This window comes from Alligator mississippiensis, chromosome 5, assembly GCF_030867095.1.
Source record: "Alligator mississippiensis isolate rAllMis1 chromosome 5, rAllMis1, whole genome shotgun sequence".
In the NCBI taxonomy this organism is placed as follows: domain Eukaryota; kingdom Metazoa; phylum Chordata; order Crocodylia; family Alligatoridae; genus Alligator; species Alligator mississippiensis.
In genome coordinates this window covers 32074587-32088839 of record NC_081828.1, presented here as the reverse complement: position 1 = coordinate 32088839, position 14253 = coordinate 32074587, and the positions used below count along the sequence as shown (strand labels likewise).

Here is a 14253-nt window from a genome sequence, read left to right as displayed (position 1 = left end):
AAGTAAAAAGCAAGTCATCTTTGCAGAGGGCTCAGACCGACCACCGTAGGTCAGAATGTTTTTGACGCTTTGGATGCTTATTTGAAATTGCTGTTGGTGTTGCACCCTTAATAGTGTTAGTATTGTGTGTCACCCTGAGAAGGATCTCATGGCACCCTGGTTGAGAATCACTGCTTTATGGTGTGCTTTCAGGTGGGCCTTACAATGTCTGGGCTCACTTCAGATATGTAGGCTGTAGGGTCACTTCAGATAATCTCTGGGTAAATTTGTTGTACTTCAGTAACGCTAATGGCCATTTTTATTCAGTATTTAAAGGTCAGAGATCAAGACCTGGATTGACAAAAGTGAGCCTATTTTTCCTAAATTTGAGGGCTTGTTTTGGTTTGGTTTCAAGAGGATTATAGGTTTGGAACTAGATGGTGCAAGTTACATATGGTGTATATCTGGCTGATAAAAAATCGCACTGTCTGGTTGAGAGTGCCTCTTTTTATACCTTAAAAAAATCATTTGGATTAATTTCCTGTCCAGTTAGAAACCTAGTTTATGCTGTCTGTATTTTGAAGTGAATTTGATTACTCTGGGAACAACATATGTAAAATTACTTTTTCCATTTGTTCTGGATTTATTTCTAATCTTAGTTGACATTGGTTTGGAAGAGTCTTCTAGTGAAGTTCTTTTGGAGTCTTTAGCTATTTTCCTGTAGTCTAATAGATGACAAGAGTCTTAGTTTATCCCAGGTAGATGGATGGGGAAGTGTCTTGTCTGCAGAAGCACAGTAGCGATGCTCTGGCCAGAAACCAGTGTGTCTGTGGAGGACCGGCTTCCCAGTTGCCTCGGGGCATGGTCCTGGACTGTGCTCTGCCCTGCTTTTTTTCTGTGGGTTGTTTTTGTTTTTTTTTGTTTTTTTGATACCTGGATTTCCAGGTATCAAATTTTCAGCCTGTACTGGAAATATACAGCATGGGGATTTTTTTTTTTGTTCCCAGTGTGCCTTTTGTGGCATCTCAGACTGCTTTGAGATGCTGCATGAGGCACGTGCAGGCTTGTCTGGATGCTCCCCATGACTCCAAATTGACATTTGCAGTATAATTTGAGGAACTGGTAAAGAACTCTTATTTGAAATGTCAGCAGAAACCAAGCTGAATGCTGAGAGAGAAACTGATATTAACCATGGAATTTAAATAATGTGTTTATGGGAAGCTTAATTAGCAAAATCCAAATGTACTATAAAAAACTGTATTAAACACAGCCAGATAAGTTGAAGTGGTTGACATCTGTAGTGTGTGTGTGTGTGTGTGTGTGTGTGTGTGTGTGTGTGTGTGTGTGTGTGTGTGTATATATATATATATATATATATATCTCTCTCTCTCTACAGAGAGAGAGAGAATCTAAGTACTAACACTATTCTGATATCACTATTCTGATGACTTCCTAAAAAAAAAAAAAAAAAAGGAAAATGAGCTTCTACATTTGTTTACGGTATTAAAAGAAGATATAAATATTTATGTATTTTTGTTTAATGTTAACCTGGAGTTTAAGTTTTGTGGCAGCCAGGGAATTTATAAAATATTATCACAAGAACCAAGAATAAAAGTTGAATAGCTGAGAGGACTTTTACTTAAACAACCAAATGTGCGCACACACAAGCCCTCCACTATAAACAAGCCAAACTGGTTTTAAAAACCCGCTTCACTTTGGTGACTAACATTTTTGGATAAAACACATATCATACTTTTTAAGGTTGTTGGTTGTAGCTGTGTTGGTCTAAGGACATAGGGAGACAAGGTTCTTTGGGTAGATTATATCTTTTATTTGACCAACTAAATAGTTGGAAAAATTGTTCTTTGCAAGCTTGTGGGCACAAGCACCCTCCTTCAGGCATCAAGAGAATCTACTGGTGAATTGTGTGCTGTCCTGGGTACAACAGAAGGCAATATGCAAAATGCAGGTTTGTGAAAATGCAAATGCGGGCAGTGAGGATCACAGGGATGGGAGGCTATAGCAAGATTACAACTCTGGGTATAGACCTAAAGATATTACTGAACTTTTACACTTCATCCTCACATACAGCATCTTCAGTTTCAATAACCAATACTTCTTCCAGACCATGGGCACAGCTATGGGTGCCAAAAGGGGCCCACAGTATACCAACCTTTTTATGGCCCACCTGTAAGAAAAATTCTTCAAGAAGTGCACCATCAAACCCATGCTATACCCAAGATATATAGATGACATCATCATCATTTGGACTGAAAACCTGCAGTCTCTGATTGAATATGTGATGGAAATCAATAACTACTCCCCACACCACCAATCAAACTATCCCTTGAATTACTTCAGCACCAACATTTCCTTTTTAGACACTATGATCAATGTCCAGAATGGTAAAATACAAACTACCACATACAAGAAACCCACAGACCAACATACATATCTACATAGAACCAGCAATCACCCTAAATACACCAAGCAAGCTGTAATAGGCTACCAAGCCCTCTGATACCACTGGATTTGCATTGAGAAAAATACCCACGATCATCACCTTGCAAATCTTAAAAGGGCTTTCACCCAACAAGGACACTTCTCCAGAGACAAAGATTGTACTTTTGAAAGAGCCACTCAGATACCACTTGAGGAATTGCTGCAGTACAAAAAGAAAATCCCCACAAATCGCACACCATTAGTTATGACGCATCATCTTTCCCTGGAACCTATATGGAAAATCCTCAAACAATTTTAGCCCATACTAGAAGAAGACCCAATTCTTAAAGAGATCTTTCCAGAACCACCCATCCTAGCCTTTTAAAAAGCACCGAACTTTGCCAGCCTCATCACCAGAAACAAACTTCCTATGGCCCAAAGCACACCAAATGGATCCAGACCTTGCCATGACAAAATATGACAACAATTCTTTACAGCTTTGAGATTTAGCAGGGACTAAAACATAACAATTTAGATTGGTCTACTGCTTGTTTCTAAAAAATGCATGCAGTTGTTGGATTTTAATGAAGAGCTTTTATTGTAGAACAACAGTGAAATTTGAATTGTAACTAAAGTGGTTTTAATGGCAAAATAAAACTGCCTTTGTAGTTGAGAAAATTCAGCCTTATCTCTTAATTATGGAGACTGACGTGTGACATGTCAGCATACTATACAAAAGCTAGTTTTAAAGTCAAACAGGAATTTAACTTTGTTTTACTTTAAAGTAAAAGAACTGACAATAATGATTTTTTTTTGTTGAGGGTACATAATGAATGTAACTTTGGTCTTTGCATTCAGCTTATATAAGTTGCATTCTTTTCTTAGTCTCCAAACTTTACATCTCTATATTCACATGCACAGGATTTAACTTGCTGAATCCTTAAAGGTTACCACACATAGTACCTGTTAGGAATGCAAAGATCGTTTTAAATATTCTTTAACCTCTTCTAATTATATGGGTTAAATGATTAACTGATAACACAGCAGCTCAGATTTAGCTGCTGCTGGGAGCTGCCTGGCTCCTCGAGCCCTCTGGCTGTGGGGAGAGAGGGAGGAGGCAAGCCCAGTCAGACAACACAGCCCATGTGAAGCCCTGGGCTGGGGGTGAAGGAGTTGCCTGTAAACCAGCAGCTAATGGCTTAATTGATGAGTCATTGGTTTGCTGGCTGTTTTCTTCCTAGGCTATGGGTACTAGTCCTCCTCCCTCTCCTTTCCCACTCCCCCTCCCTTCTTCCTGGCTCCTCCCTCCCTCCTGCCTCGTCCCTCCCTCCTGCCTGCCCTCTTGGCCTTCTGTTTCTTGCTAGGGCACTGCCAGGCTTCTCTCCCCCTTTCCTTTCCCTGCCAGACTGCACACACTTGGGAGGTAAAAAATATTGGGTAGACTAACTGCACTTGGGTAGGCTATCACTGCACTTATCAGTTAAATGATTGTTTAATCTTTCACATGCCTAGTACCTGTCCTGTCATTATCCAGTGGAGGCATCAAAAGTGCTGCCTGAACAGAAGACAACAAGCACTAAACTTAGTACCTAGCCACAGCTGTCTACTCAGCCAGAACAGGCTTGTGAGAAATTGAGTTTGGGTGCAGGGCTAGATTTTTAAGGCATGCAGGTGCCTAACTTGCGCTGATCGATGACCCTTAGTCTTTTTAAGCCACCATATGAAGAATTAACACTTGTATGAATCCACTGGGGAGTCTTAGTTGCAGTTTTGAATTTTTATTTAAAAAAAAAAAAAAGTAAAGTGAGATGCAATGGTTAAATATGAAAACATTTTATCTTGCTGACGGCTATGTTCTGTTTTCTTGGTACACCTAATTTACTTTTTTTTCCTGTCTAGTTCCTAGATCAGGCATTCTCAACCTGGGTGCCTTGCGATCTTTGAGATCCGCACAACGTTTTCACTGTTAAGTGTGCAAACATGATGGACAAGATTGCCATAGGAATCCATAGTGTTAAAAACATGCTGACCTGTTGTGATCTTTTTGAGCTCTTTGAAGCAGAAGAATTGTTCTGTTAGTTTTCACTCATTTTCTGACTGTGGAAAAATAAGGGCTAGCATTTCTGAGGTATCCCAAGTCTAAAAGGTTGAGAACCACTAGAACTCCAATTTATGCAGTCTATCATTCTATTAATATTGGGCACTGTACTGGGTTGGTATAGATGCATTTTATCTGGCAGAGTGTTGCTTCTTGCTATAGTGGTGCTGTCACATGTGCATGCTGATGGGTTAAAAAGCCTAATGTTCTATAAAAGAAGCTCAGATGTACTTTATTTTATTAAATAAGGAAATTACACATTTAAAATTCTTGATATTTTTTCTCCCCTGCCTTTCCATTTTCATCAGTAGTCTGGTAATTGGGGAGAGGGAAGATTTACAATATCCTAGATCAGTGGTTTTCAACCTGTGGTCTGCATGCAGACCCCTGGGGGTCCACAGGTTGTCTGAGGGGTCCATGCAAAATGACTGATCAGTCAAAGGTATGTGAACACCCATACTTGCAATTCAAAGGGGTCTGCACTGCCATTCAGAAATGTTTAGGGGTTTGCAAATGAAAAAGGTTGAAAACCACTGTATGTGTATAGTGCTTATATTTATAATATACAATATTTTAGGTATGTCTTTCTTTAAAAGTTGTGTTTTAGTTTTTAGAAGGCCTTTCTAATTGCCTAAAATATCAAAATTCAGCCTGCTAAAAAGTTCACAAGAGACTTTCTAATTTTTGAATTTTTATGTATTGGAGTCTATATACAGTGTGGTGGTATGTTTTTCTCTTTCCTTGTAGTACATCTTAATTACATTTCTAAAGGGATGAAAATGGAAGAAGGGGCATGTTGATTCTAGTGGCAATTTACACTCCTGGCTATGGCATTGTTTTCAGGTTTTAATCTAGTTTGAGCCCAGGAGGAAGGTATTAGTGTTTTGTTTCTAATTTTGTTACTGGAGGAGAACTTTTTCTTACTTGTATACTAGTAAATGCAAAATACATAATCATCTGTCTTGTATTTTAAAATTACAGCTCTTCTGTTCATGTGGTATTTTTTCATAGATATTCTTATAGGCTGTAGATTTAATAATCATCAGACTGACATACTTCTCTTCCAGTTTTACATTACTATAAAGAGAAACACAGGTTCAAATAAGTGATTAGGCAATACTTCTAAGACTGTGTATTAGGTTTAAGAAGGTAGTATGTTAAGATCTGTCTTTTGTACATAGATGGAGAGTAGAGTGTGTTAAAGCAATTGCTGTCTCTTGGGTTTAAACAGGGATTGCAGAAAGAAATGTTGGAATTGGCACAGTTAGAGCTGAAAAGAAAATGGCTACCAGAAATCAGTGCTGCTACAGCAAGAACATGGCTTGACTCTTAATGTGCTGTTTTCATATACTAATTTAAAATGTTACGCAAAGCCTAGTTTTCAGGTAAAAATATATGTAATGGAAATGTGTTTCTGTATAGTACTTACACATTTTATTTTCTTAGCAGACATTTTAATTTCTAAACCCATTTCTCTGAGTGAATTGTCCTTTTTGGCATTTGAATCCTTAGAACATGTCAAGAGCAGTCTGTAGTCATCTGTTTTAAATGTCTTTTTAATAAATCTCAAGTCATCCTTTCTCCACAAAAAAGTAGTAAATTCCTATTGCTTTCGTTAATTATTTTCCAATGCCAAATAGTTTATTCTTATCAGTAATACTGTGAAAAGTCTATATCCTTTCCAAATGTGTGTGTTATCTGAAGTATAATTCTACCTTTCAAAGGAACAACACTAAGTGGTTTTTAGTTCAGCAAAGCCTTCACTCTTAGAACTTTAAAGTAACGTAAAAATCTCACTCAAAAATCAAATCAAGGTCTGTCTTGTGATTCCAAATTAAGGATCAGATCTGCAATTAAATCCTTGCAGTGGCCCCCCTGAACTGTCTTTTCAGCTTGTAGATAAGTGTGCTTATCCTATTCCTTTCCATAGTGAACAGTGATGTTTCTGGTAAAGCTGAGATGATATACTATTCTAGGGGAAAAGCGTTTACATTTGAAAGACAATTGTTATAAAGAGTATCAAAGTTGCACAGTGAAACATTCAAGTCTGAAATGGAAACACCAAGTTAATGTTAATTCATTAACAGTAAGGAATTTGCAGTAAATCATATTTCCATAGTTCAGGAGTCGTGGTAGTGCACAGGTAATGTGTTGAAGAAATTTGCTTGACAGAGGTATCAAATAAAGAATGTTTCTGGTCAAGGATGATAGAGGTTATGAATAGTGGTAATAACTGGTGGGCTTGAGAGAAAGAGAGGGTCTTGCATTTTGCTTGTAAGCTGCCCTTGTTCAAGATAATGTGTATGAGATGCAAGTAGGTGTATAGATGATTATAAAGGTTGAAAATTATGTTGAAAGATGTAAACTGAGCATTTGTAAGTGATCTCTCATTCGTAACTTAAACTACAGTGGCTAAAGATAGGTGGAAAGAGTTGAATTGCATTGCTGCTTAAATCTTCTATGTAATCCTACTAAATGGTAGCTCTCATTGCAGGGGACACCATTGTTCAGTTATGTGGATGTTGACATAAATTGCCTGAGCTTGTTAAATATTTTGTTAGCAGTTTTATTTAGATTAGCATAATAATTGCAAGGGTTTTTTTCAGAGTAGCTTTGCAATATAACTGTATGTTACTTGGGTTAAAAATTTGAGATGATAATGTCATTCAAAACTTTTTTTAAACCAACGTATGAAATCCAGAAATCCTAAAAAAAAATATGTGCATTGATAATTGCCATCTACAAGGGCATAAATTTGAATGTGTACTAACTAAACAGCTCTTTTAAAAAAGCATGGAGTTTTTAATATTTCTTTCCCCACCTCGCACATAGAAGCATTCTAAAAATAGGGCTTGCATCTATCCAAGAGTCATACATTGTAACAATGTGGTTGATATTCTCAGGTAAGCATTCCTGCTAGAACAATGCGGCTCCTAAACGAAAAGCAATATAGCTGCATTAGTGTGCTCTGTAGCTGTAGCGAGGTGGGCTAGTTGGCACTGTTACTTAGCGGTGTTAATTAACCAACTCCAAGCACCATATGGATGTGGCTACACTGCTTTTAGCTTAGAAAGCAGCCTTCCCAGGGAAGCATGGTATGCTTGAGGATGATGTTTTGAAGCATGGTAAGTTCACTGCTTAGAGATGGCTGAATAGTCTATAAAGGATATATTTTCCTCTGACATGAGGGGGAGATCTGCTAGTTAATTTTACTAACACTGTACAAATCTGACGTAGCCATATCTGTCACACATCTGAACTGGAAGACAAGGTTCTTTGGGTCAATGCGGTATTTTTTTATTAGACTAACAACATAGTTGGAAAAAATTGTTCTTTGCAAGTTTTCACGTACGAGAACTGTTCAGGCACAGAGAGAGTTTGTACTTACCTACAGAACCTCGTTTGCCTATATCCTTACACCAACATGGCTACAACTAACACGCTAAATAGCTGAACTAGTATTTGAGCACACATTCTTATCTATACTTTCACTCACTCCTTACTTCAGCTCTGTTTTTCTCTGCTATGTTAGAGAGACTCTTCTCCCTTCTCCCCCCCAGCACTTGCTTCCCACATGGTATGTGTTGACTTGTAATCTATTTGTCTGGACTGAAAGCTGTGAAATTGTTCTCTTATGATCAGTTCTGTTCATTTCCTGTACTGTCAAACCTTTCTTTGAACTGCTTTGCCAGCCATGATAAGATTGTCAGCAAACAAAACTTCCTCTAAGCTGGAAGGGTGTGAGATTGCAATGCTCCTTAAAACTGCTGTCCAATGAGCACAGTTCAGTCCAGTGCTGTTCAGTTTTTTTATTTTTTTTAATAGCATGGGCCTCATTTTAGTAAAGAGAAAGTTGTGAATTACTTTTCCCTGTCATTCATGATAACCTCTTTCTCTTAGTTGCCATCTCAATTTTAAAAACAGAGCAAGAATGTAAGTACCTAGATGTGGAGATCAGATAAAGATGTGATAGAAATCAGCGAGTGGAAGCTGGAGCTAGGTAAATTCAGGTTGGAGATGAGATGCAAATTTAACAGTTGGGCATACTAACCATTGAAATATCTTACTAAGATTGTAGACTATCACCGCTCTTCAAATCAAGATTTTTTTTTATCTTTATATAAACAATGCTATAGCCAACCTCACATTTTATAAACTTGATGCAGGAGTTACTGGATAAAATCTTTTGATTGGTGTTTATACATGTCAGTGGAGGTGCTTAATACCCTCTTGTCTAAAGTTTATGGACATCCTTGTGGTAATCGCAACACCTTTTTACTTGAAGAGATGTTAAGAATTTGATGCTTGCTGTCAGTGTTTTGTGAAGTGCAGTTTGTGAGTAAATACTATAATGCAATGATCATAAAATCTGTAGCTTATAAAAAGGTCTAATTTTTGGCCTAAAACATCAGCGTTTTCTGGGAATCCAGAATGTTTTCCTTTTCTCAGTTTTCTGCATGCATCTTTTTATTGTATGATTGCAGCTATTGTCTGCAGGCCCCTTGTTTCCTTGTTGAATCTTTGTAGTATTACACCAATAAATAACATCTTTGTTTTTCAGTTTGTTTCTGTTTTGAGCAACTGCAAAAGTGCTTCTGTTCATACATTTCTTATGAGGATCTCCATTTATTGTATGCCATATTTTATTTGAGGACTAAACTACATTGTGCTGTCTAAGAGACCTGGGGCCTAGTGGGCACTTGGGTGGTGACCCTGTTACATACTGACATATTTAGCTACAATTAGAGCTTCCCTTACTAGTAGGGGTGCACTGCTAAAGATTTTTTGGGCCAATACCGATGGCCAGTTGACTAGCCATATCAGCCAGTACCGATCCAATTGCCATTATGCAGCCTGGCAGTTTGGAGAGCAGCATCCGGCTGGTAAATTTGGGGGGGGGGGGGGGGGATGAAGGGTGCAGATCAAGGCCCCTGTGGTGAGGGAGGGAGGGAGGGAATGGGGGTGGAGCTGGGGCAGGTGCTACCTGGCCGGGGTGGGGTGTGGGACAGAGCCAGTGGCTCATGGTGGGGGGAGGGGAGGGAGTAGCTCCTACCACTGTGCACACCCCCGGGGAAGACATGTGCCCCTGTAGATCTATGCACAGAGCTGCATGCTTAGGGCTGGGGCTGCTCTAGCCTCTTCCTGGCGGCTGTGCATTGGCGGGGTGGGGCAGGCAGTGATGGCACTGGGAGGGAGGCTACGGCAAATTTTAGGGTGGCTCTAGCCTCCCCCTTCCCCCCCCCCCCGCCCTTCCTCCCAGCACTGTTCCCACCCACCCTGCCTGGCTTGAGCGCAGCTGCTGGGAAAAGGCTGGAGCAGCCCTAGCTCTGAGCGTGCAGTGGCAGCCTGCCCTTGCCTTGCATACAGATCCGGGGCAGGGGGCGTGTGCCCACTATGCGTCCCCTAGGGGTGTGTGCAAAGGTGGGAGCCACCCCCACACCCCTCTGGATGCACCACCAATTTCGTTCCATGCCCTGCCCCACCCGAGCTGTGTAACACCTGCCCTAGCCCCACTCCCTTCCTCACCGCGGGGGCCTTGATTTCACCACCACCCTCTGCCACTTACCAGCTGGAAACTGCTCTCCAAGCTGTTGGGCTGCAGCCCTGGCCATGCACGTTGTGTGACTGCGCACATGCATGCACAATTTATCAGCGACATTATCAGCCAAAAAAATTGCAGATTGCAGATGTCAGTTTACTTTTATCGGTGCTGATATGATATGGACCAATGTATTGGTGCACCTCTACTTACTAGTAGAGTCAGAGGACTTGGGAATTGTTCAGACAGTGATATAAAACTATGGTGTTAATTCTCCCCTTCTAGTCAAGAATAAAATTCTCAGAAATAAAAATCTAGCACTGATCAGAGGAATATGGTTGGAGCTACCATGAGTCTGATTCTATGGAGAATATGACCAAAGTTCAACTAATTTTACTGCTGATTCTTGGGTTCTTTTCATTCAAGACATTTTATGATATGAGAATAAGGGACTATGGGGCACATTTTTTAAAGCTATTTAGGCTTCTAAAGATGTAGGTACCTACATGTAATACAGTCAACACCTGTTTGTAGCAATACTTGGTAAGATTGGCATCTGCTTACCTGCAACATTTTTCCTACCATGTTGTATTCATACAGCACTCCCTATAAGAGCAACGGATGCACTAGGCCAGGGCTAGGCAACCGCTGGTATGCATGAAGGCATTTTGCTTGGTACATGTGCCTCAGGGTGGACAGCAGGGAAGGGGCTGGGGCTGCACTGGCACGAGTTCCGATAGCGGGTATTTTTGGCACTCTGACCAAAAACATTGCTGACCCCTTCGCTAGGCGCTGGCATGTTGCTACTGGCAGGACCTATTAATCCCTTGGCGTCCAACTCCCATTGTGGGGCTTAATGCTTAAAGGGGTTTGAAAATCCTCCTGAAAGCATTACATGCCCCTCTAGGCAACCAAACATGCAGATTGGGGGGAAAGGAAAAAGAGCCTTAAACTAAAACTTTTTTAAAAGTCTGGTTCTGACTATATGCTAGGCGGTGCTATTAAAAAATAATAATAATTGGGGCCACAGGTGAATATAGTGAGGTAAAAGCAGGATGCAGAGGAGGAAAGGTATGTGCCCTTTTTACTGCTTTTTTATGAATAAAGAAAGGAAGGCCTGGAGGATTTTTTAATTAAAGGCAAATATTCCACTTTTTCTCCCTATTTTTTAAATAAGAAATGTAGATTCAATCTAGCTTAGAGGGAAGCAGGATGAGATTAATTGGAGAATTCAGTCACAAGAATTAAGAGTCTGATGGAACAGAGAGGAAGGGACTTGTGGGCTACCTAAAAGTGTATTTTCACTGCAGGGTTAATCTAGACTTGGTTAGCCTAGTCCAGAAGTGAGCAGCTGTTCTGCACAGCCATACTTTGGTTACTGTGTCCTCATTGCACTTGTCCATGTGTGATACAAGGACATCTGAAGGCATATCCTATGGTTCTTTGTCTGATGGTAGGTTGATTCTTTACTAATGAATTGTGGGAGACCATGATATCCTACTGGGCACAAGAAGATAGTTTTGGAATTTTCTGCAGGGTAATCAATGCTCAAGTTATTTAGGAAAGTAGAGCTGGAAGGGACCTCACAAAGGTCATCTAGTCCAGCAGCCCCTGCTCAAGGCAGGATCATTCCTGACTAAAACATCCCAGCCAAGTGTCAGTCTAACCTGCTCTTGAAAACTTCCAGGGATGGAGTCCACAACTTTTCTAGGTAGCCTGTTTCAATGTTTGACCACCCCCATAGTCGGAATGTTCCTCTGATCTAAGTTTCCAATGCTGCAGCATGAGACCATTGCTCCTAGTCTTGTCCTTTACATCCATAGAGAGCAGTCCATCTCCATTCTCTTTCTACATACCCTTCAGCTATTTGAAGACTGTTATCAAAACCCCTCTGTCTTTTTTCCAGACTATATAACCCTAGTTCTTTCAGCCTGTCTTCATAAGTCATATTTTTCAGGCCCCTAATCTTTTTTGTTGCTCTCTACTGGACATGTTCTAATCTGTCCACATCCTTCTTGAAGGGCCCCAGAATTAGGCACAGTACTCTCAAGAGAGGCCCCAGGAGTGCTGTGACACATTTATCTTGTGTCTGATACAAAGGGGGAAGTTAAGCAACCCAGGTGAAAGCATCATCCAAGTTTTAGCCCATACTTCCACCCAGGCCAGCTGGTCAAGTTTTCGGTCATCACAGAACTTAGTTGAGAAGGAGTCTGTGTGAATGGAGATTGAAGGGCACCATAGGGTCAATGTTCAAGTAAGAGCCCAAGTTAATTTTCCAGTGAAGATGCAGCATAGCACTCTTTAAAAAAACAACTTACCTAAAATACTAATGGCTTTACTAAAAATTAGATGCTCTGGCCTCTTCAATCAAGCTGGAAGAATTTACTTTGTATATCTGAATTTTAGAGCACTGATTCTCAACCAGGGTGCTACAGCACCCTGAGTTTCAGAGATCCTTTTAAGGGTAATATGCAGTATTAGCACTGTTTGGTCTGCAGACGTTTACAGATGGTTCATAAGATTAACCCAGAGATTTCAAAGAGGAATTTATAGTGTTGAAAACTAAGGATGTGAATGGTTAAACATTTAACTGTTCACATATTGATAACCAGTAATACCTTGCTGGTTACCGTTTAGCATGAGGCAGGAAGTAGTCTGGGGGGGAAGGGTGGGAAAGAAAATGGCGCAGTGTCTTTGAAGGGGAGGAGGAGAGGTGGGGCTAGAATGTAGTACAAAGCATGAGGCGCAAAGGGTCTAATCCTTCTTGTGTCATTGGCCTTTTCCCCACCATCCACCCTGAGGCACGTGTGCACTTGCTGCTAGCAATGAGCTGAGCTGGAACTCCACAGACCCCGATGCAGCCACTTGCAACCTCCCTAAACAAATCAGAACATTTTCAGGAGGGATGTAAATAATGATTAAGTACACGTTTAAACTCCCCATATGTTATCAGTTAAACGGTTAACTGAAAACATGCCTCTGTCAGGGAATGGCCCCCATCTGCATTCACTCACCTAGGTGGGACCAGCGGGCTGAGAGAGCCCCTCACCAGCTGCTTCCTGAAGGCAGCTGTATCCCCCAGGCAGCTGCAAGCAGCAGTGGGCTGGGAAAGCCCCTCACCTACTACCATCCCTAGCATACAGCTGCCTAGAGACCAGGGCCAGCTGCAGGTAGCAGTGGCAAGCCTCCTCACAGTCCATAAAGCCACAGGTGGCAGCAACAAGCTGGGAAAGCCCCTTGCCCATTGCTGCTGGAAGCACATGGCTACTTGGGGGCCGAGGCTGCAAGCAGGTGCAACTGGGTCTGCGGAGCTTCGCCCTGGCTCATTGCTGGTAATGGGTGCACATGTCTTGGGGCAGAGGGCAGGGGAGCCATGAGGGGGCCAGTCCTTTTGTCAGTGCAGCCCTGGCCCTTTGTATTCATTACTGGCACTTCTGTATCTGTTGTACTTTGAGGGGATGTGATCCTGTATTAAATACGTGTTTAAGAATAATTTATATTTGGGTAATCTGGGGCAGGATTTTTGTTTGGACAGGAGGAACGGAAAGAGGTAATTTAGCTACAGCACTTTAAAAATCAGCCTCGTTTAAAGTCTTTCAAGACTAGCTCTACATAAGGAAAAGTGTCCTTAATATGTTAGCTAAAATATGTTTACCAACACATGTCAATGTTTGCCTTGTGTAGATGAGGCAAATTGTAGTTTTAACATATTAGCTGCTTATGTATAAAATAACCAGCGTGTTACCTAATAGTACTATTTTTAGTGGTGAAAATAAAGCTTGTGTGTGGGCAAACACTATAGCCTTTCTGCACTTGGTTTCAAATAGGTTTTTGGATTTTCCAGCAATAGTTTAGAAAATTGTTCCTGCTGCCTTTCATCACTTGACTCCCCTGTCCAAGGAAAATAGCTAAACAAGTTTTGAAGATACTGGTAAGGCAGTTATGCCAGACTTTTTTCAGTGATGTGATTTTTTTTTTTTTTCCCTTCTCCCCTGTCTTTTCTTCATTCAGCTTGCTCAGTTTACCTGAGAATTGTTTTCTGTATTCCTTTTGGTACAGCATGAAGGGTGGCAAGGGAATACTCATCATCTTATAATTAACAGAATACATGCATTCAAGTGCTTTAGGATACTACCTATGCATTTCAGAGGGAAAATGACAGCGGGCCTTGAGGGCATGGGCAAATGAACAGGAT

The 14253-nt window shown here is 40.8% G+C and overlaps 1 protein-coding gene across 6 annotated transcripts in view; it reads left to right on the top strand.

The window, feature by feature from the left end:
* ZNF644 (zinc finger protein 644) overlaps window positions 1-14253 on the top strand; it is an 84619-nt gene that overhangs the window by 13052 nt on the left and 57314 nt on the right. The window lies entirely within an intron of this gene.